This window comes from Hesperophylax consimilis, chromosome 23 (genome assembly GCF_061612785.1).
Source record: "Hesperophylax consimilis isolate HC1 chromosome 23, BYU_Hcon_1.0, whole genome shotgun sequence".
Lineage (NCBI taxonomy): Eukaryota > Metazoa > Arthropoda > Insecta > Trichoptera > Limnephilidae > Hesperophylax > Hesperophylax consimilis.
This window is the reverse complement of record NC_142858.1, coordinates 22,622,792-22,645,626: the sequence shown is the minus strand read 5'-3', so window position 1 is coordinate 22,645,626 and position 22,835 is coordinate 22,622,792. Positions and strand designations below refer to the sequence as shown.

The following is a 22,835-nucleotide window of genomic DNA, read 5'->3' as shown; positions in this document are numbered from 1 at the left end:
TTAAATATTTCAATAAAGTCACAAAAAAAGAAACATTAATAATTGAGATAGACATATTTTCTTTATTCATTTTTGGACTTATTAATATTTTCTATCACAGCAATTTCCTTCGGATGATGATATTGATGCATCTATCAGCTTGTTGGTGACTGACTGATATGTGTGCCTGTGTGTTATATGTACTAACTTAGGATTAAAATCCATTGTGAATTTTGCTGCCATTTGTGTGTGTTAATGTTTTAAATTGTGTATTTGCGATTTTATTTTCATGGCGATTACATTATTTTGATGCGTTACGGCGTTTTCCTAGTATTGAATTGTTTCGTCCTGCAGCTGAGAGCTCCGTTGTGATCTCCTTTTCAGTTACAAACGTCGCTTATAGGAAAGAGGGAGAGGTAACAACGGAGATATCACCACTGTCACTATGCTCCTACCTATGGTCCATTATTACCTTTCTTGCACTTACAAGCGTCATATATGAGGAGAAAATTGAGTATTGCTAATTTGATAACAATATCTTCCAAGTTATTGGTAATCCTATTAAAAATGGATTGCAGGCCGTTTCCTGATATTTTTTTAGTAAATTTATAATATATCGGAACACTTTGAATTTGCTTTGATAATATACAATAACCAAATGCGAGAATATCAGCATTTTTTTATGAACACGTTTTCCGACATCGTGATGATACATTAGTCTTTTCTAAAAGTTTAACAGAAAACCTATCAATTCATTCGGTAAGGGCCTGCATTCCCGTTTTTAACCGGATTATGAATAATGTGGAGAGATTCTTAATATTCAGAAACAACTTTTTCTTTAACTTATATTGAAGGTTATACCCATATCATTTGAGTAGAAGATAATACCAATAAATCTAAACCAAACATAAAACGGAAAACAACTAGTTGAACCAGAAAAAATTGTTGCAAGATGATGATTGATAACTCTTCGAGAGATCATTGTTAGTTCTGAATTTTAAAATGTTCTTGATAAATATGACGTTTAATAAATAGGTCCCAATGGTCGAGTGGTTAAGACGCCTGTTCCTGTAAGACAAAGATATCCTGGGTTCGATTCCTACTTGTGACTGTTATCTTTTTATTTCTTTGTGTCTTGTTCTGTTTCGTTTAGATAAATTAGTATTATCTTCTTCTTCAATTATAGATTCTTAATAAATTAGCAATACTCATTTCTCTCCTATGGTATGTTCCTGTCGGCAAGAGCTCCATCGCGACCTATTTCCCCCTACAAGCGTGTTTTATGAGAATGATGGAAAGTTACAACGCAGCTACTATGGTATGTTCCTGTCGGTGAGAGCTCCATCGTGTCCTATTTCCCCCTACAAAAGTTTAATGGTCTTTTATGAGAATAATGGAAAGTAACAACGCAGCTACTATGGTATGTTCTTGACGCGACCTATTTCCCCCTGCAAGCGTCTATTATAAGAATGATAGAAAGTTACAACGCAGCTACAATGTTATGTTTCTGTCGCTGAGAGCTCCATTGCGACGTATTTTCCCATACAAGCGTATTTTATAAGAATGAGGGAAAGTTATAACGGAGCTACCTATGGTATGTTCCTGTCGCTGAGAGCACCATCGCGACCTATTTTCCCTAACAAGCGTATTTTATGAGAATGAGGGAAAGTTACAACGGAGCTATCAGCGGTATTTCTGTAGAAGTATCAGCCATACTGACTAGGTGATTGTTATTTTAGAGGATTCTCAGCAGGGTGTGCCGGATGAGGAATGATGTGAAAGGAGAGTACCACAGCTAAGTTACCAGCGGTTCCTGCCAAGGATGGCCATGAGGATACCCCACAAGCCTTAGAGAGCTGAATAAACGACGCTGGTTCATAGCTGATTGTTAATTTAGTATGTATTACTTGTTATAATTGATACCATTTATCGCATTTGTATTAATTCGTTGTTAGTAGTTAAACAGACGTAAAAATTCCCCCTTACTAATAAACGTCTTTTAAATTTTACATAACTGATAAATAACCATTATGGTTGTTTATCAGGTGTGTAACATTTTAAACAGGTTTATTTGTTTAACCCTGTGTGAAAAACAACCGCCGTTGGTTGTTGAATTTGTGTGTGCTAGAGAGTTACAGATTGATTAAACATTGTTCTTATATTGTTTTTGTTATTCTTATATTATGCGGTTATTATAAGGTTCTTGGTTATTCATATAATGATGCTCCGAGATTGATTACTATGTTTATTGTTAACCAAGTACAATGATTAAGAGGGAGATCAAACTAATACATGGGCTTTTATACAACTACAATACATCTGTCTCGCTCTATACTGGCAGAGTCAAGCACCTGACTTTATTGTCCCAAAGTTATAAACATATTATGTTGATTTTTTTAGTGAAGAACTTTTTCGGGTTTTCGGGAAATGTTGTGTGGCTGAAATAAATGTGGATAAGGGATGAGAAGTGGAATGGGAAAAGTTAAATGATAGTCTCTCGCAGGTACGATTATGACAATGTATTCTGCTGGACTTATTAAGCCTATTTTTCGGTTGCATCAATGTAATATGTTTCATTTTTAACACTCTGGCACTAACAAAATCACGAACCAATATATTTCACAACAATGAACAATGATAACTGGATAAGTAATTCAGCGCCATAGTATTATGGTGATTATTTGTGGGGTGTAGCACTTCCCCCTCCTTTAGCCAACGTTTCGGACAGCGTTACAGTGTTTAATGACGATAATACTTTGGCCATAAAAATTTCAAATCTTAACCAGCGCTATAGTACTTAAAAATCCTCTCAAATTGCATCTGATTATTCATTTTGATATCGAAACCTCAGTTCCAAAATGTAACAACTCAAGAAGCATAGTTCTGAGATAATTAGGAAACAGGATTTTAAGCAGGTTTAGTCTTCTATTGTATAACTAATTTTTGTAGATTTTATGAAAATTCTCAGATTTAAAGAAAAATGTATTTATATTTTTTAATATTATAAACACAAATTTAATATTTTAAAATATTAATGAGATGATTAGTTTACAAACGTTTTCACCGGATTTTCGTAGTTGTTGCAGTTTAGATCTAAATCAATTATGGCATTTTTAGTTTATATATGGTGATGATTTTTTTCTTTATTAATTGTTATAGTATGTAAGAAGAATATATGAACCAAATGTGAATAGTAAAAGAAGTCGGTGACGCCCAAGGAAGGTATGGCACGATCAAGTAAATCAGATACATATGTAGGGCGATTTCAGGAGTAAGAGAAGAGTATGTGTGAGACGATGTATGAATGTAAATGAGTCAAGAAGTGTGTCCCAAGACCGAGTCGATCGGCGGTTAGTCCTCTCTGCCTATCCTTGCGGTGATATAGCGTAATGGATAGTTATTAATAGTATGAAAAAGTTTAATATTCAAAAATGTTAAATTCTAAAGGATGATAACCACTGTCATCTTAAAATAAACACAGATAACATTTGTTACATTTTGGAACTGTATATTATAATTCTAAGGACGGGTTGTTTCGGAGAATTCGAACATGTCTTCAAATATCAAACTTAATTTTCAAGTTCTGTCAATTAACTGGCCTATAATTGTATAAAAACCAAAATTGAATAGGACTTTCACAGAACTTGATAATGAACATTGAAAATTGATGAATCGCTCAAATTCTGTGAAATAACTCATCCTTAGTATACTTAATCCCTCATACTTAACTCAAAAATTCAATTTTGGAGTTGTTACACTTTTGTATCGATGTGAAGTATTTGTGTGTTTATTTTATCCCGATAAACTTGTCCTTGTCGTATTAGTTTGAATCAGGGTTATAATGTAAAGTTATATTCCTGAATAATGATGATAATTTATTATGCAGTTATTATTTATCGAAATTAAACTGAGGTAAATTTTGCGAACCTCCGAAATGAATGTAAGATGCGAGACAGACCTTGTCCTAAATAAGTTATCGGCGACAAAAGGTCGGGTAATAATTCTCGAATCAAATTCCCGGGAATATTCCGCCGTAGGGAAACACAGTTTCGTAATCGTCTCTGGCGATACTCGTCCGGCGAAGCTCGACTATATTGTGATCTGCCCGGTGAACTTTTATGTGGCGATAGCTCCGTTTAATACGTTTCTGTTTGAACTGTTCTCGGAACACGAGTAGGGTTTTGTCTCACCACTGAAGAGATAAACAGAAAGAAGTATAATATATTTTAACTTTTTTTTTTCTTTATAACCACGAGATTTGTTTATTTTACTAACACCGAGCGGTTCACACAAGCACCATCAGGGTACAAATTATACTATTTAATTTGTACCCTGATGATGTTTGTGTTGTGCAAAACTGGTCGGTCTTAGTAAAATAAACAAATTTCATGGTTATAAACAAAGTTATTGTTTTATTTCATAAATGAGCCAAGCCACAAAGTGACTGTTTTTTTACCAAAGCGTTTCGTTTTTATAAACCATATTTTTGATGTGAAAAGGGAGCAAATCGACTGTGCCTTGCAAGCGTGGCAAGATAGGACGATGCTCTTGTATAAACGGGGCGATACTCTTGCCCAGCCGCCAAAACTCTGTGCGATATATTTGTTTTTCTTCTCACTAAAATTGGCAATCGATCTATTCTGAAGATGATTTTTTTATTTGTAATATTGTTTTTGTGTGTATTTTAATAATAATAAATTTATTATTTTATTTCATTTTCACTTCCTTCAACAGAAATCAATTCAAATCGTTGTTTCTCATCTGCCAAGCATCTCGTGACTGCTATTTTTTAATAGAATTTTCCACCGGCTTTTGAAGTACCCTTCCATCATCAGGACAATATTAACGCAATGGAGTGAGGCATGGTGGTTCAGCGAATAGTGGATTTATTTAAATCGGCAACATCGGGACAATATCTTTCCAATAATACACTCATAGGAATTACCTTTTCAGTGGTTCAATCTAACGAAACGGTCACTGTTGCCATCGTGGTCCTTGGTTGCAATAAAAAGGCAGAGCGAACTTTGCTCGTCGAGAAAAGCATTCTAAAATACAGTATTTTGATTTTGTTCCCAGTAAACGCTCTTTGTTTTTCTTTTAAAATCGTTGAATTCAACCCTTGTCTGACAGTATGATTTTCTTGGAAAATCGTTGAATTCTTGTCTCGATTTACATTATATAAAATGACCTTTCTCAGGTCACTGGTTCGCTTATTTATTCTTTCGGTAAACATGTTTCGGTATTCGTGGAAGAACCTTGTAGTAATTTTAAAACTATTGTCCATTCTATTATTGCTAATTAAACGAGTCAATCAAGTTCAGATCCTCATATTAGTGTGTTATTTTTTAAATTCTTGTTTCGTGCATGGATTATTTCTGAATAAATATGTTGAGTACCTTTAAATACACATAATAACATTTTTTACAAATGAAAGGATTACAAAACGATTATTCAATTATATTAACCGATTTTTTTTTAATTTTTAGATTTGTGTAAAAAAACAATTATTGTATCTTATGCCACTGAACTGTTTATTGTTTTTTTTTATTTTTTTTTTAACTTGTTTTGCCATAGAAACATAATGTAAAAAAACTGTCGGAGAAAATTTACAAAAAAGGCTACCAAACCCTCTCGTTTAAAATAAATGGAGGAAATTGAAAAAAAAATCACTGAACACCGCTCTGTGGTTCCTAACCGTGTACTCAAAGCTTTGTATTGATAAAACAATCTTCCGCGCTACGTTCATATAAACACCAAAGTGCCTCTAAACGTTTAGCAACATGGGCGAGACAAGAGTTACTGCACCATCAATAACTATTTTATACAGCTTTCGCCCGATAGTTAAATGTTATGAATCACCTAGAATGAGATGGCCAGGGGCGGGCACAGATCAAGAACGGTCGTTTTTCACTAATTTTATGTTTTCATGCCCATTTCCCCAGTGTCTTTCTCGGACTGGAATCGAGTGCAACCGCACGTCTTCGAGAAATGTATTGGTATCGTTTTATCAGCCAACCCTTGCTTTTCTGAGTGTGAAAATATTAAAATTATGTTTATAATAGACTTTGATATTTATAAAGTAGAATATTTCAATTTCAAATATGAAAAAAAAAAATTAAAACACATTCCTTTTATTTAGGTAATCTGCAAGAAAACTGTCACCTCACTTTTAATCTCGTTTATACGGTACAAAAATGAGATTTTGAATTTATTGTTAGCGCAATATAAACGTTGATTTCTATGATTTATATTTACTTACTCATACATAAAACATTTTTTTTTATTAACAAACACCACTTTCATCGAATTATCATTAAATTCACGTGGTAACAGTTAATTAAATAATAATGGGTCCGAAATAATCTTATTTTTCCAAGACCGGAATTTCAGCCTGCGGAAAATCCAACGTTGCCAGTTCTTTTGGAGCCAGTTACAGATATTTTTTATTAGTACCAATTGGAATATAAACTTTTACACTCTTTATACAATGTGTAACAAAAACACCGTTTAACGAATGTGAAGTGGTTTATTCTTTGTAAGGCGGTAAATGGGTAGCTCGTAAAAATACCGCGGTGCAAATAATATGAAAGGCTCACTACACAAATATCGTGAAAGACTCCGATAAAGATAGCTCCTTTGCTACCTCTTTAAGAAAGACTTATAATAGAGTTCCCAGCGGCAAGACCACTCAAATGACAAGATACGCTCCGATTCAAAGAACGAGAAAAAGACATACCTACCTACGTACGAACGATACAAAGTATTGCAAGCTAATTCACATCACTTATAATAATACCCATTGAACACATTTCAAGATCTATACTTTAATATGCAATGTTTTTTGCTGAATTGTACGTTCAAGGTTATCCGGACCGATCATTAATTGAATGATTTAATGAATAAGGCGTGTTCCAAAAGAAACTATAATATTAAGATTGTCTCTGCCACCGTTATGTTCTATGTAGATGCGCAAGGCCACTGAAATTCATAATATTGTCTATGAAAACGCGTGTGGAGAGACATAAAACATGCGCGGATAGTACTCATCTCCCGCTCGTTTACGCAACTCACTGTTTCGTAAGTTTGCCTATATTAGTTTTGTACGAGGCCCGCTATATTTTTACAATGTGTTTGTATATTTGCTGTCTGTATGCGCGCAATCAGACTAAGTGACCACATTTTCAGTAATGAGTAACATTTCCGCGTTTTTATAGTTAAATTCATTGCTAGGACGAACCGACTGCGACTGGGAACTAGAAATCCATTTCACTTGATTAGTTCTACGTAGTTAATTTTCAGGGCGATATATTCACATAGTTTCCAGTATCGGTTTTTTAAAACAAAAAGCTTTTTTGAGTGCAGTTTGAATGCTGGATTTTGGCTTGTCGAATTCCAAAATGATTCCACTCCAAATTATGCAAAAATTGAAGCAATAAGAATAAAGGTTATAATTAAAAATTCTCTCTGACCTTGAATTACACAGCACGCTATTGCTACTTATTCGTGTGTGTATAGTTAATTTAGGTGTAATAGCCGATAATATTCGATTTAAAATTATAATATACATTTACATACTTTATACAGTAGGCTTCTTATTAATAGTTCTTAAATGTTCTATTCAGTGTAATTTCCGCGAGATTGCATTCAAATTAGATATTACCAAACGCTGTCTTAAATATCCGATAAGCAGCACTTATACAGATAAGCAGCTGCAGTGTCCATCTGAATTTATTAAGTTTCGGTTATGATATTGTTAATTCGAAAACTCGTTAACAATTTTTGCTGTCATGTAGTCTCTGAATATCATTGAGAATTTCAATTAAATGCTATCCCCGGTGACCCTGGTTTAAACCTGTTAGATACTTCATTAAAAGAAAAATTCCTTTGGGTCCTTATTATTGTTATTAATGATATCCAGATATGGTCACTGATAGAGAATAATCTCAAGATATCGAATTTTTCAGTATAACATGCCGATATCTTTTGTTGTCATTTTATCTGGAAGTATTTCTGGCGGGAAGATTGTCTGCCAGATAAGCAGAAGAAAGTACAAAGGTTGTAATAATATGGGATGTTTAGTAATATAATTCTATCTTGGAGCTCGAATTTTCCCAAGATTTTTTGTTACTCTTATTTTCTAGAATGAGAGCAACTCGATGTAATGACTACAATTTTTTTGCCACCATTTTTCTGTCTACGAAATATAGAAGTATGCATTTCCCCAGTTTATTTCCATCAAATAAGTAATTACGGGCCCTCACACAAAATCCCGTTTCACCTAGCTATCTGTGACCTGGGGGGAGGAATTTTTCTTAACCTAAAAATTATTAACGACTTTTCGTTAGCTGCGATTCCATCGGATGACAGCAGAATTGTCCTTAATCTTATAATTAACGACGTTTTGGTTAACTGCGTTTCAGGGATCTAGGTTTTAATTGTAGGATTGATAATAATTGCATATTAGCTTAACATGTGGCAATACTAACGCGAATTAATCCGCTGCTATACGCAAGCGAGCATGAGAAGAGAAATTTTCAATCCTGTTTTAGCGTTCGATTCAACCGCCAGTACCTCCACTTTTTCTCTGTACTCCCTGGCCATCTGTTGTTTCCTCTCTGAGCCCTCCGTCTTCTGCTCGATGGAAGAGATGACTCGCCAGGAGGAGCGGCGGGCGCCTAGGCCGTCACGGCCTTCATGGCTGCCGCCATGTCATCGTAGCGCCAGCTAACGGAGACCAGCGTGGAGCTGTCCAACGAGGAGAGGAACCTCCTCTTCGTGGGCTACAAGAACATGGTAGGCGCCCGCCGCTCCTCCTGGCGAGTCATCTCCTCCATCGAGCAGAAGACGGAGGGCTCAGAGAGGAAACAACAGATGGCCAAAGAGTACAGAGAAAAAGTGGAGGTACTGGCGGTTGAATCGAACGCTAAAACAGGAATGATGATTTCTCTTCTCATGCTCGCTTGCCTATATCAGCGGATTAATTCGCGTTAGTATTGCCATATGTGGGGGGAAATAAAGTAGTCCCACAATTACTTTCTTATACAACGAACCAAATATATAGAATTCAGAATAATAAGTCGTTTCTTTGGAAAATTGTATTTTTCATCAAACGACATCCCTTTGACATCTTTCATTGGAATATCTTACCACCTAATGGTATTTATGAAAATAGAATTTCCATTATTTGCGCAAAATATTTCTCACGAATGTGAAATGTGTGGCGATAAATCTTTTATGCTTTTTCTTGAAAATATATACCTGTTTTCGATACCTTTTTAATATCCTGCTTTTTATCCTTCATTAGCCGACACACGTAGGCCTTTGAAACTTATAGTTGAGATTTTCCACGAAAAACATTTTCACAATTCCTGTCACAGTAAGTAGCATTTCTTGTAACTTCGATTGTCAAAATTTTCCCTTTATATCATTATTTTTTAGAAAATACTTTTGTTAGATATATTTCAACAAACCTTCAGGGAAAAACATTTTTTTGCTGAACATAAATGGTTGGCTTAGCTTTTAAAATGTGTGCGACACCATAGCTCAAGGTTTAAGAGTTTCTTTTCTGAAAAGCAAAGATTTTCCGCTTTTTACTTTTACTTTAAAAAAAAACCTTTTAAATAGCTAACTTAATAACTAATAAAACTTAAAATTTGTCACAGACACTCTTCTTTGTATAAATATATATAAAACGACGAAAAAAAATGTCGATACGAAACTCGAACGATATTAATGATAAGGGTTCATAATATAATGGCGTAATGTCGCCGGCAAATTGTATTGTAACAGTTAAAATAAAAAGGGACCTTACGTTGTCTGTTATGGTTACTCTATTTATAAAGCGTATTTAGTCATCGGCGCTAACAGGTATGACATCATACCGTTTGCCGGCGCAACTACTGGCCTCAAGCCGCTAGACGTACTACGGAACGTAGACGAGGCGCGAGGAACGAGGAGTGTTTGCTGGGAGTAGGTACGGTGACTGTGTTGCCACTAGACCAGGAGAAAAACAAAGCGCGTTACCGCTGCAAATGTCAGCATTGTCGGTCGCTACTTACGGACTCTCTCCAGTCACCGCGCTCTGTGACCGAACAATTATCTCGGCCATAACTAGTTAACGCGCTATTTGAATATTACGAATTTATATTAGCATCAAGTGCGAGTCGTTGTTGCTTTAATCGTCGTTTTTAGACCAATTTATTTCATGCAAGTGTACTGTTATTTACATATTATCCTTTCCTGTCACTATTCTCTGTGGCCGAACAATTGTTAATTCAGCCATCTCTAGTTAACGTGCTCTTGAATATAACAAATTCTTATTAGCATCAAGCGAGAGTCGTTGCTTTAAAGTTGTTTCTGAAAGTGTAACTAGAATCACTTTAAGGAGATTCGTGCTTGTGTAGTGGTGTACTGTAACATGGGACTACAGTGGAGTAAGATCCACTATTAGTGTGCAAAAAATGATTTGCTTTACTGTCATTATTTACATATTTTCTTTTACTTGTCAGGTACATTGTTGCCACGCTCAAATAATTGTACGAACTTCAATGTAGTTGAGTCTTTGAGCATTTTGATACGATGTTGTGATGATTTTAAAAATATATTTTTCATTTTATTTAAACTGGTTTTTACGGTGATAACTTATGGAAAGTATGCTTTCTTTAAATGTCCATATTTCGGCTATGTTTATAGTTCTATTATTTTGACTTTGCTGCATCCATGGACCGATTCCAAAATACACAAGCGTATTTAAAATATTTCCTTATTTTAGGTTAGGGACATTTTATAACCGTTATGTTATTCTGATCTTAAATATTACGACTACTGTTTTGTTGAATCGAATCAATGATCTACAAGTGTTCTCAAAGAATTCCACATTCTATAACCGATTAGGCACCATTTGTTACAGCTACGGAAATTTTGAAATAGTGTAACGTGTACATAATTCGATTTTTATGATTCTGATCCAAAGTACACAGGTGTCTTTCAAAGTAGATACATTTCAGATTCATTATTATTTGTTTGTTCGCACACATCGGTCTGTGTACATATTTGTAATTTATAATTATGTTATCTGCTAACACTTTGTAAAGCTTAAAGATTCCTTTTTTTACACTGCGAGCTTCATTGTTTGGAAACCAATTCAATGCTCTTTCTTTACATTGAAGAATTGGACGAATTCGACAAATAAATTGCATTGCATTTTCGTATAAATTGTCTCCTAACTTCCCAAGAGATTGTGAATTTTAATTAAATACGAATCAGCATCAGAACTGTGGATATTTTTAGAACAGTTGCATCACCTCTACAATGTTCAAGAATACACGTTGATTTGTCTTGTTAGTGCAGTATTAGTCTGATCTGCTACATGTTGGCTTCCATCCGACCTGACAAGATAATGGCCAATTATTTAAATTACCTGCGTCATTTAATTTATTTCCAATTCAACAATTCCTCGGTTATTCCACAATGTTCAAACAAATTGTAGCGCATAAATACGTGTTATTTTTCATGCATACGTAATGATAAGGACAGTGCTTTGACAGATGTTGAAATTGAAGAAATAATAACTGGTTTCTGCTGCACGATTGCAGTCACTCTAATCTTGAAATTTGTAGTATTTTCTGTTTCAAATTTCTAAGTAACCTTAACTATGTTCAGCTCGCGATTTCTGATCATCACCCATTTAACCCTTTCATTACCAGAGTTCTTCCTCAGGAACAAGAATATTTTTTAATTTGTCTTGATTTTGTGAAACAAATCGCCCCGTATTTCGCGTATCGCTAGTGAAGGATATTCATCGTGGCGTCTATTTTACAACCTTTATTTCAGATCCCGTTTCGGCTCTTTTGCTTGGACTGGGATCCATTATTATTATGTTATCTTTATAATTATGGATTTTACGCTGTTTTTTTTTAATTTAAGTTTTTGTTTGGTAGTTTTCCTTGCTAATAAAATAACCCTAAGAGCCTAAAATTTTTCAAAAATACGCACCAACAATTTTCAAACAATTATTTAAGGTGTTGTCAAGCATAACATATGGTCTAAATGTGAAAATAAAAGTGCGGCGCTGAAAAGGTTTTCACTGTAAATAATTAAGACAAGAATCCATGTTCTTGGTTCCATATTTTTTTTATTTTCAATAAGAAGAAGAGTGTTCTTACCGTGGGAAAGAAAATAAGTTTATTCACAAAAACCTGTGTATTTTTGTGAACTAAATATTATTACATTGAAGATTACTGTCAATAGATTTTGCTTAAGTAGATTCCTGTCGCCAAGGAACAGTCCCTTAAACATTTCTTTCGAAATATTCGAATCAAAGTAGAACATGGTTTACCTCGTAATTTTGTTTTTCATACTAAATAAGTAATCGCCTTAATCTACCATTCTCAAATAAAATAATCCGAGTCTCACAATACAAAATTTAAGAAAGGTTTCGAGTAATTTATTTATATTATACGTCCATACGGGCTTTTACAAACATGTGATATACATAATTATTTAGTAGTCCGATAATCAGTTAAAATTAAATAGAACGGACTCAGAAGATTAGTATTATGCTAACTATATGTTATTATAGCCTTCTTGTAACTGTTGAACACATCTACTATTTCTGCAAAAGTATTTCCAACTATATGCAATCTAGGTACAAGCGAGTATCTAAGTGACTCGGTCATGATATTGTTGTTGCAATTAAAAATAATTTTTAAGGCGAAGCACTACATCGTGTAATATTTTAAATCGAGCCTCCATCAATAACACTCCTTACGTAGATGGCGATAAGGCTTAAATTCCTGCTTACCACCATCCAGCTGTTTTGATTTAGGCAAGAAAAAAACATGGCCAAAAAGTGCCTTTTATTTTATTTTGTGGATGTTAAGGCATAATTATTTAAATGTTTTCCGATCATTTTATAAATAACTTAATTTGCCACATTATACAATAAAACCGAAAATGGGTTCGTAAGTAGGAAATTTTGAACTTTAAAGCAGTTTTCATAGGCCTTATAAATTATTTTTTTCTGGGCTTATAAAAAGACTTATGTAAAAAATACTCGATTATTTCAAAGGCCAAGATGTATTCTACTCGCGCTATTTATTTAAAGCATAATATGAAACATTTCTAGGCGACCAAATTTTCAAACCAAAAATACATGATTTTGCATTAGTACGTGTGGCATCGCCTTAATCCATAGGTTCTGCTTGGTATGTTGCTGGTAAATAATGGTTAATTCCGTCTATATTTTGTACGCAACATTTTTTTTTTAATATTGTGTCCATTGATTCTGCAGGATTATTTAAATATGTGGAATGTTTCATAATACCGCTTCCGGCGACTCTTATTCAGTTTAACAACTTTTTTTACTCAATTAAGCGTTTTATTTATCAAACTTAGCCTTGAATTTAGCGTGAACATCTTTTAACTAATCTCACTGACTGAGCTTTACTCTTCGAATTCATGCAGTTGATTTCACGCGTTTAATTGAATGATGTTTCGAAATAAATTGCTCGGGCACGGTCGACGTCTATGTCGATTCTGTTTCTAAGAAAAATGACAGGGCCAAATTTTCTTAGAAATAAATCGTAAAAATCTCTAACGACAATTCATTCACGCTGTGTTTCAAGGAATTTCTCTAATCTCGATTGTATATATATATATTAGATTTTAATCGTTTGTTGACGGAATTTAACTAACTTGACATGTATCTATACTGCTTATGTGTTGCTCATTACATGTTGCAGTATTTCGATTGCTTTCTAATTTATAAAAAAATAATAAATATCGACTGTTTAAAAGCTAAATGTTTCTGTTAATAATCGATAAAATCGAAGTGTCTCGAGTATTCCCATTACTAAGATATTTCGCTCAACTGGACTGAATATATCACCGACCGAAACGTTTACTGAGAACTACCAAGGATAAGCCAACATTAAATGTATGACATTTACCACCCAAATATTTGTAGGAGTGATCCTAATATAGATCGCCGGAGGTTTTCTAGCATTTGTACTAAGAAGAAGCCAGATTTGGATCTACGCTACGTTTGATGACTTAGGGGTAAAGCTTGTCTAAGTCTTGGCGACGCATGCGTCTGCAGATCGATGGCATGGCGGGCCGATTCAGTATAGACTGGTTAATGGAGACCTTTGACCTCTCTAGCAGTATTACCTCAACACCTTGCACCGCAGTGGGAGGGATGGATTCATACGTCTCTCATTCTTAACACACTGATCCCCAGATTACCACCCACCCCTCATACCATCATTCCCAGAATTTCATCTCCTTCCTGTCATTAAAGACCCTCCACACAGCTTCCCCAAAGGTGACATGGACCCTCAGAGTCTCCTATATGGAACTAATGAAAAAAACAATTCACCCCCTTCCAAAGGTATTAAGAGGAACGACTCCGTGGCTTTTACATACTTAAATTTCGATTTCGGGTGCCTCTAAATTAATTTTTCGTAATTTTAGAGGCAGCTTTGGAAATTAGTTGTGAGTCGTTGATAATTAAATTTAAAATTATACTTTGACAAAAAAATTACAAAGTTGCCTCTAAAATCATGAAAAATGAATACTTTACTGTCCCATATTTTATAATATGAAACACAAATAAATTAAGTTGAACATATCCTTTCTACAGATACTTGCTCAATCAAATTTTCAAGATTTTGAAGTTTTACTTGGTTTAATATGAAATAATGGTTTACGGAGATACAATATATTAAAATTGGTTCCGTTGTAACTAAACACAATGAAAATTCAACACGCCTTTAAAAAGTGATATACAGTCATAAAAAGCGATGAAAATAAAAACTATCCTATGAACCTAACCTACATAACCTGTTTAGTAGTTTTTTTTTCATCACTTTTCATGAGTTTATATCAATTTTTAAAGGTGTGTTGAATTGTCATTGTGTTGTCGTTGAGTTTTCTGGGTATTATAATGCGACGTATACATACGCTAGCCGAACTACCGAACTGAACCTCAACTTATGGGAAACGAACGAAGCAACCGCAAATGGCGCGAAACGCCGCTTGCAGTTGCTTCGTTCCTTTCCCGTAATTCATGGCTCGGTTCGCGTTTCGGTTCGCAACTGTATACGTACCATTAAAATAACCTCATCGACTTAAAATTATGTTCACGCATCTCTAAATAGTATAAAACAAAGTCGCTATCCGCGTCTGTCTGTTTGTGCGCTTAGTTCTTCTAAATTACGCGACGGTTTATGATAGGGATATGAAAATTTATTAAATTTTAAATTTATATTTATTTACTATCAAAATTATTTTTTAAATTTCACTGTCATAAGAAAACTTCTTCAAAATTTTTTATATATATATAAAACATACATATTGTATTTATAGTAAGTAGAGAAAATTCAATGTTTTGGAATCAAGTCGTTAAAAAATATTTTCGGACGCTTACATTGCTAACGCTAATTAAACCTTATGAGATACAGGGTTTTGCAATAAGAGGTGTTATTTTTATATTTAATCGTAAAAGATCAATAGTTTCGTTGCTTGTGTGCCACATAGCGCCGTCTTGTTTAAAGTAAACGTTGTCCAGATCAATACCATCCAATTCCGGCCATAAAAAAAAATCATTAATCATCTCTCGATAGCGCAATCCATTCACCGTAACTGTTGCTCCAGCCTCATTTTCGAAAAAGTAAAGTCTAATGACTCCGCCGGACCATAAACCACACCAAACAGTCACACGTTGAGGAAAGAAAGGCTTTTCAACAATATCTTGGGTTTTCCGAGCCCCAGATGCGACAATTTTGCTTGTTGACGAAGCCACCGAGGTGGAAACAAGGCATTGAATTTTAATAATTTCAATGCGTTGTTGAAGCGTGTATCGTTCCATATTTATTAATGGCGTAGTTTCTACTTGCAAATGTCAAAAAATGAATAGCGGGCTATTCAAAATAACGCCTCTTATTGGAAAACCCTGTACATTAAAATATTGTACTACAGAATTGTATTTCTTAAAAATGCCTCACCCTTAAAACCTCAAAACTTTAACTTAAACCATTTACTCCCAGAGCAACGCTGGGTACACGTCAGCTAGCATATCATAAAAGAAACACTGTAATGAATGTAACGTTTTTTCTTGTTTGCTTGCGTTAGTATAGCAATGACCCCTTGCCCTGGTTGGATGGCTTGTTGGCGACAAGCGAGAGCACTTGAACAATGTCCCCTAATTGGTACAGGAAAGCCCTTTTCACCTCGTGTGATTACTCGTTACGGTTTACTCAGCGGCAACCGGTAATTGATTCGCAGCCATCAATTACGCAATGGCTACTAGTAGTACCTGTTTACTGCGCACATAATAACTTGCTAATGGATATCCCTTACCTCTAAAAATAATACCTACCTACACGGAGAAAACTTATTGATATTAAATACTGTTAATTTATTAAATCTCTGGTTAAATTATTCGTATTCCTGTTTAAAATGTTCCTAACGAAGTATCAGTCAAAAACAAATGTCTAGTGAGGACGGCGGAACACGTATTCATACAAATACATGATGACACACATAAGTTGTAGCATTCCGTCATGATATCTATTAGGAAAAGAACACGTGTTCAGATATATTCTGAATGACTAATATTTTATCTAAAATTTATTTTATCTAAAAATCATTTTTTCCGTGTACCTTAAGGTTCATTCAAAACAATACATAGAAGAAAATTTAAGATAAATGCAAAGAAAAAAAACCCTTATCTTACCCAATATTTTATCATGTTCTGTTTTGTTTTATCTGGTTGCCCTACCTTTTAACTCGGTTGTGACGGGAAAGATAAAATTTTGGCGGTTTGTGATGACAATTCTTATAACTGAATTATAGTGCACGATCAGAGAGATTGTTCGCCATGAACCCAAGTACTCAAATATCAATATTTTGGTGGTACATACTCTCAAGTACTTCCGATAATTATTTTAAATTGTTACTTCTAGTATGTTCTAGACTCTTGGCCACACGGAAAACTGAAATATTGTTAATTTATTAAAAATCGGTTCAAATTATTCGTTTTCCTGTTAAAAATGGGACTGGAGGCCTATAATGAATGATTTGACAAATATCATAACAAACTATCAGTAAAGCACGCATATGTTATAAGGAAGTCGGAACACGTGTTCTTCTAAATAATAATAGTTTTGCATCTGGTCCATTATATTTATTCGGACAAGGGCACCTGTATGAACATTTATTCAGATATATTCTGAAAGATTAATATTTTATTGGAAAATGATCATGCAGTCACATTTTTAACAGTATCTTGTTTAAGAAGCCATACTCATTTTTCTCCGTAATAACGGATGCATTAGAGCATTTTGGAAAAATATTTAACACAATTTCTACCTTTATCCAATCCAAATCAATATTTTTTTCTGTTGTTGGTTAATTATGGCTAATAATAAATTTTACATTTTTTTGCAACATTGCAAACGAAAAAGAAAATATAGGTCACTTTACTTACGAAGATTTAATATTATTACCTGTAACATGCACAATAGATGCCCAGACCATTTTTTTATTAGGTTTTTTTTTTGTTTGACCTGGAACCCAAACACCTTCTGTTTTGTTTTGACCTGTTCTAAACTCTTTACGGTTCACCTTTTATATTGTGTTTGTTACAATACTCTATATTGTCTATATAATATTACCACTTCCTGTAACTATTTCATGTTAACCTAACCGGAATGATAAAAAATATTTAATTATTGAAGACAATCTTAGCGATTCCTAAACGAAAATTTATAATAGAAAGATCAGAAAAAGGTTTTTTCTGTTTCAGATTTTCATTTAGGAATCGCTAATATTCTCTTAATTAAATATAACAATTTCAAGTTTTACTCGTTAAGTTATTCCAAAAAATAAAATATTCATCCTAGACTTGCAGAAAAAGTCAATAGATGTCGCACATTAAAATAAAAATAAGATATATTTATCTAATGACACTGTCTAGATTGCATTTAGTTCGGGTTGAATCTTGCGATCATACATATAGAACGCTGCCAATTAAAATGTGCGGTGAGAAAAATGAAGACAATTTTGGTAGTTCTTATTCGAAGTATGATACAGTTAAATATGACCGAAAGAGATGCCCCGGAGAGTGCCCCGGCAAGGCAAAGATCCTGGGTTCGAGTCCCAGATGTGACCGTATTTTTTGGTTTAGAAATCGCTATATTGCCTTAATAATTAAAAAAATATTGTTATAATAATGGTTGTTTTCAATTACTTACATTTAGGCTTCAGTTCCTTTTAAACATTTGGCTGTAAATTTGGATTAATAAGTGTTAAGTACATTTTATATATTGAATACATATATTATAATTCGAGAAAAAAATATGAATTCACAGATTTAAGCCGAAAAATGTAGACATGTGCTTCAATGATAAGTTGCACTACAGGTGTGACATACATTGTGGCCTAGTCAACATTAGTTTCTAACTAGGCAAAAGCCTGTCGCAAGAAAATAAACGTGTGTACGTACTTATCAATTTATGTTTAAATGTAATTTATTATAGTTTTTGCATGACGTTCTTTTTCTAATCTATTCTCGCAAACTTTTTCTGTTTATGTGTGTTGCAATTAATATTTTAAAACTTCTTTTTCATAAGCTATATAAGCCAATCAGTATGGTCGTTAATGAATATGTTTATTTACTGACGTAAATAACCTTGCTATTTACACAACGAGTTTTACAAAAAGTAAGATGTGATGCAAGTGTGTGTAGAAAAGAGATGGAAAAAGACTAAAGAGACAGACAATAACGAATCGAAACAGGTTCAAAATGGCATTAAAGGTAAAATCATCAAAAATTAAACAATCTTACTAATGAAAAAACACAACCCGCCCTTAAACGGTGTTTAGTTATACACTGTAAGAATATAAGCATGGATATGAGTTCTTACTAATAAAAAAAAATCTTTAACTGGGCTACGAAAGAGCTGGCAACATCACATTTTATTGGCTGACACATGTTATTCCCATCATCAACGATTGGTTATTTCTGTGTTTTTTTTTTTTAAATAATATAATGCATTTTAAATGTGTACTCGTAAATACAATTCTAAGAAATCAAAGTTTATATTGCGCAATTAATTTATTTATTTATTTATTTATTGCATCTCACTATCCATAAAACACTTTTTTTTTTTTCGCATAAAAATCAACCTCACTAGGACTGAGCCTGTATCGAGGTTAACAATTAACATTATAGTGAAGCAAACATATGAGTAATCACAAACATAAATTAATTTTACATACAAACACAAAATATTTCAAAATTAAAGAAAAAAATAAGTATTAGATGTGTTACCAGATGGGTAATTTGACAGTATATTGTAACAATATTTGAACCATAACTAATCATTATTCAAAAGAAGAAGCAAAGTAGATAATAAAGACAGATAGGGTGACATTCAGTTTTTAGTAAATGGGACTTATATAAAATCTTATTATTTAAGAAAGGACAAGGATGAAAAAATATTAAGACAATTGTCTGTCAATACAAAAATCTTAATTAATTTTTTAAATTTAACTAAGGAATTGGTAGACTTAATATGATTTGGAAGAATATTAAACATAATTGGTGCCTGATGTAAATAATTTCTTTGACCAAAAGAAGTTTTAGTATGCACAGCCACAAAGTTCAATGTAGAGCTAATTCTAGTTGTCCGCATTTGTTGTGTTCTTTCAGCAAATTTAATATTGATAAAAAATCGACAAAGTATTTGAGTGATATATAGCTGTTTTATACACATAACATTACATTCCTTATAAAGTAGGTTGGATGGATAACAGAATTTTTTTTTGTACATTACTTTAAGGATCAATTTTTGAGTAATATTTAGTGGTTCAACATTGGACTTTAGACATGATCCCCAGCATACTATGTTATAAGAAAGTCGAGATTGGACGAGAATAATTAATTAATCCAAATGTTAAAATTTTTGGTCATTCTCTGGGATTTTTTTTGTTTGTTTATTATATAAAGTATATAAAAATTGAAGTGACAGTTTTCTTTGAGATTTCCTAAATAAAATGTATGCGTTTTATAAATTTCGTTTTTTCTTCAATTTTTCAATAAAAATTTGTTTTTTTTCCAACTTTTTTCATGGTTGAAATTAAAATATACATACATAAATCTAAAAGTGAATTTAATCGTTCTTAAAATGGTTTAAAATTTATGATATTTTCAAAAATGAGAAATATATTTCACATTTAAAATATATTGGAAAAATTCAGAAATTTCAAGTTTATACAACAGATCATCTTTGGCTATATAAACAATGTATAATATCGTTACAGTTTCTATTAGAAAGGTTTTTATGCACGCGGTTGTTTATCAATTGTATAAAATTCATACCACTTTTATTAGTAATACTGGATGATTTATACTTAATCATGTTTGTCGGGCCTCTTATGGTATAATTGTATAGAAATTAAATCTTAATATATATATACATTTCGTGTGTATAAATTTAGCTCCTAGAACGTCTTTACTTATTCAAATAGCGGGATACATTCGCTAATTGGAACGATAGTCAAACAATTAATTAATGGATATAAGTTATATAATATGTAAATAACTTACATGAATATACGTTATGTTGGATACAAGCATGGCCTTATACATATGCTTGCTCTGTGTAAGCACCGGTTGCCCGGCAGCGGAACAAGGCTCGTTGGTTGATTACGTAGGTCCACTGATCAGGTAATCTCTAGTAGTGTGATCTATACCGAATAGAAGAACATGTTTGTCTTCAATCTGTGTTAAATTATGATCATTCCATTCCATATGGGCTATTCCGGCTCTACTTAAAGGCATGGATTTACCCTAAACTTATATTTCTATTTATTTTGTGAGGCTGAAGGTAGTGGGAAGGTGAAGGAGATGGAGAAGAGGTAGGTGGTGAAGTACCTAGCTATTCAGATATAGTCACCAAACACGGCCAAAGCCATTTCAAGCAACGTTCCATTTCCGAATGATGGTCTCACACCAGAGCGATACTGAGAGTATCTTCCACTCTGGAACGTGCCGCAAATATACTATATATTATTTTAAATTAGTTATTTGTGAAATAACACATTGTCCTAACCCTTAAAATTAATAACCTTTTCGTTAACCAGGAGCAATTTCGGTTCTATTTTAGGATAAGGAATTGTCCTTAACGTAAAATTAACGACTTTTTGTTAACTGTGATTCCGGTTCTCTCGGATGGCAGCGAAAAAGTCGTTAAATTTAAGGTTAAGGTCAATTCCTTATCCTTATGTAGAACTGGAATCGCCCTTGTGGACATCCCAGATAGGCCAATGAAATTGATTATCTGTTCAAGAAAACATTAATAATTTTGAAAAATGTTCAGCAATAGTAGGGACAGAATGAGTTTACTTCGAGCATACGGACCCGCCCACAACACTCTTGTATTGGATAATTTCTTTAGTGCTAATATAAAAATGAGACCCTTTGACTTTAAGCCACGCAAAACCTAATGAAATTTGTTTGAAACTGAGAATTACAATATTTGGAATTGTGTGATTATTTTCAGCTAAAGTTAGGAAAATTTGAGCCAGCTTCAAGCATTTCTATGGGATTTCTCTTCGGTGGGTGGTAGGTCGGTCGGTCCGGCGGATGCGGGGCCTAATCCCGCTCCTCGTGTAAACAGGTTTTTACAGTCCAGACGAAATTCATACGAAATCGATACAACCGCAATGTCAGACGTTCAAAATGATGGTCTGATAGAGCCAATTGGCGTGGAACCTGTAGATTGTAGAACTTTCCGGCAGGACCCAAAGGACGAAGAAACTGAATATAAAAAAAACCTTTTCTTTATATATTTAAGTTACGTTACGCAGTTTTAGAGTTAGCTGCCCATGCATTCTTATGAATTAATAATTAATTCACCATAAATAATTAATGATTTATTAATCTCCCTTTTATACAATCTATTAATATTATTGACAGATATTATTGTGTAGGTATGTGATGAAAGTCGAATCGGCTGTTGTTCAAATCAAAAAATGGAAGAAAATAACACAGAAAAATTACTGATAAAAAATATTGCTAATTTATTAAGAATCTCTTAAAATTAATCGTAATCCGGTTAAAAATGGGATTGCAAGCCCTTAACGAATGAATTGATAGATTTCCGATAATTTTTAAGTAAAATGCCAATGTATTGTCACCATGTCAGTAAACGTATTCTTGAAAAACCCATTTTCGTATTTCGTCATTATATAATGTGATATATTATTATCACGATAAACGCAGATGCATCAACACGTATTTCGATATTACTACAAATTTACTAGAGGTTTATCAGGAGACGGCCTGCAATCACTTTTTTAACGAAATTACCAATAATTTGAAGATTCTTAATAAATTAGCAATATTCATTTTTATCCGTGAACAAAAGGAGCATCCCTACCCAATTGCCATTTCGACTTCGTCGTTAAATTATGCATTTTTAGTCGACGTGAACTTTTCGTTAGCGATCTGCAGTCGTGTTCAGAATTGATGATGAGTTACCGACATTATCGATAAAACCGTTGACTTGGAAATACAAATCAGAAACAGCTACCAAATTCCTGGATGCCTGTTTCCATCTTTGTCCAGTGACAGTAACAAACATGACAATGCTTGTCGCTTCTATTGTAACAATATAATATATTATGGCTGATCTGTGCTCACTTGATAAGTGCTTGTTCACTCGGATACTACCACCGTATCTTCTCAATCAACTTCGTATCTTCACACAATGCACCGAGAATCGTATATATATGATGGTGTGTCACTGACACTCCGATGGTGGAAATTTATATACATTATGTCTTATCTG

The 22,835-nt window shown here is 33.6% G+C and overlaps 1 protein-coding gene and 1 pseudogene across 1 annotated transcript in view; both read left to right on the top strand.

The window, feature by feature from the left end:
• LOC149412470 (uncharacterized) overlaps positions 1-22,835 on the top strand; it is a 409,188-nt gene that overhangs the window by 305,308 nt on the left and 81,045 nt on the right. The gene's annotated exons all lie outside the window — the stretch shown is intronic.
• LOC149412471 (14-3-3 protein zeta pseudogene) lies at positions 8,674-8,970 on the top strand (annotated as a pseudogene).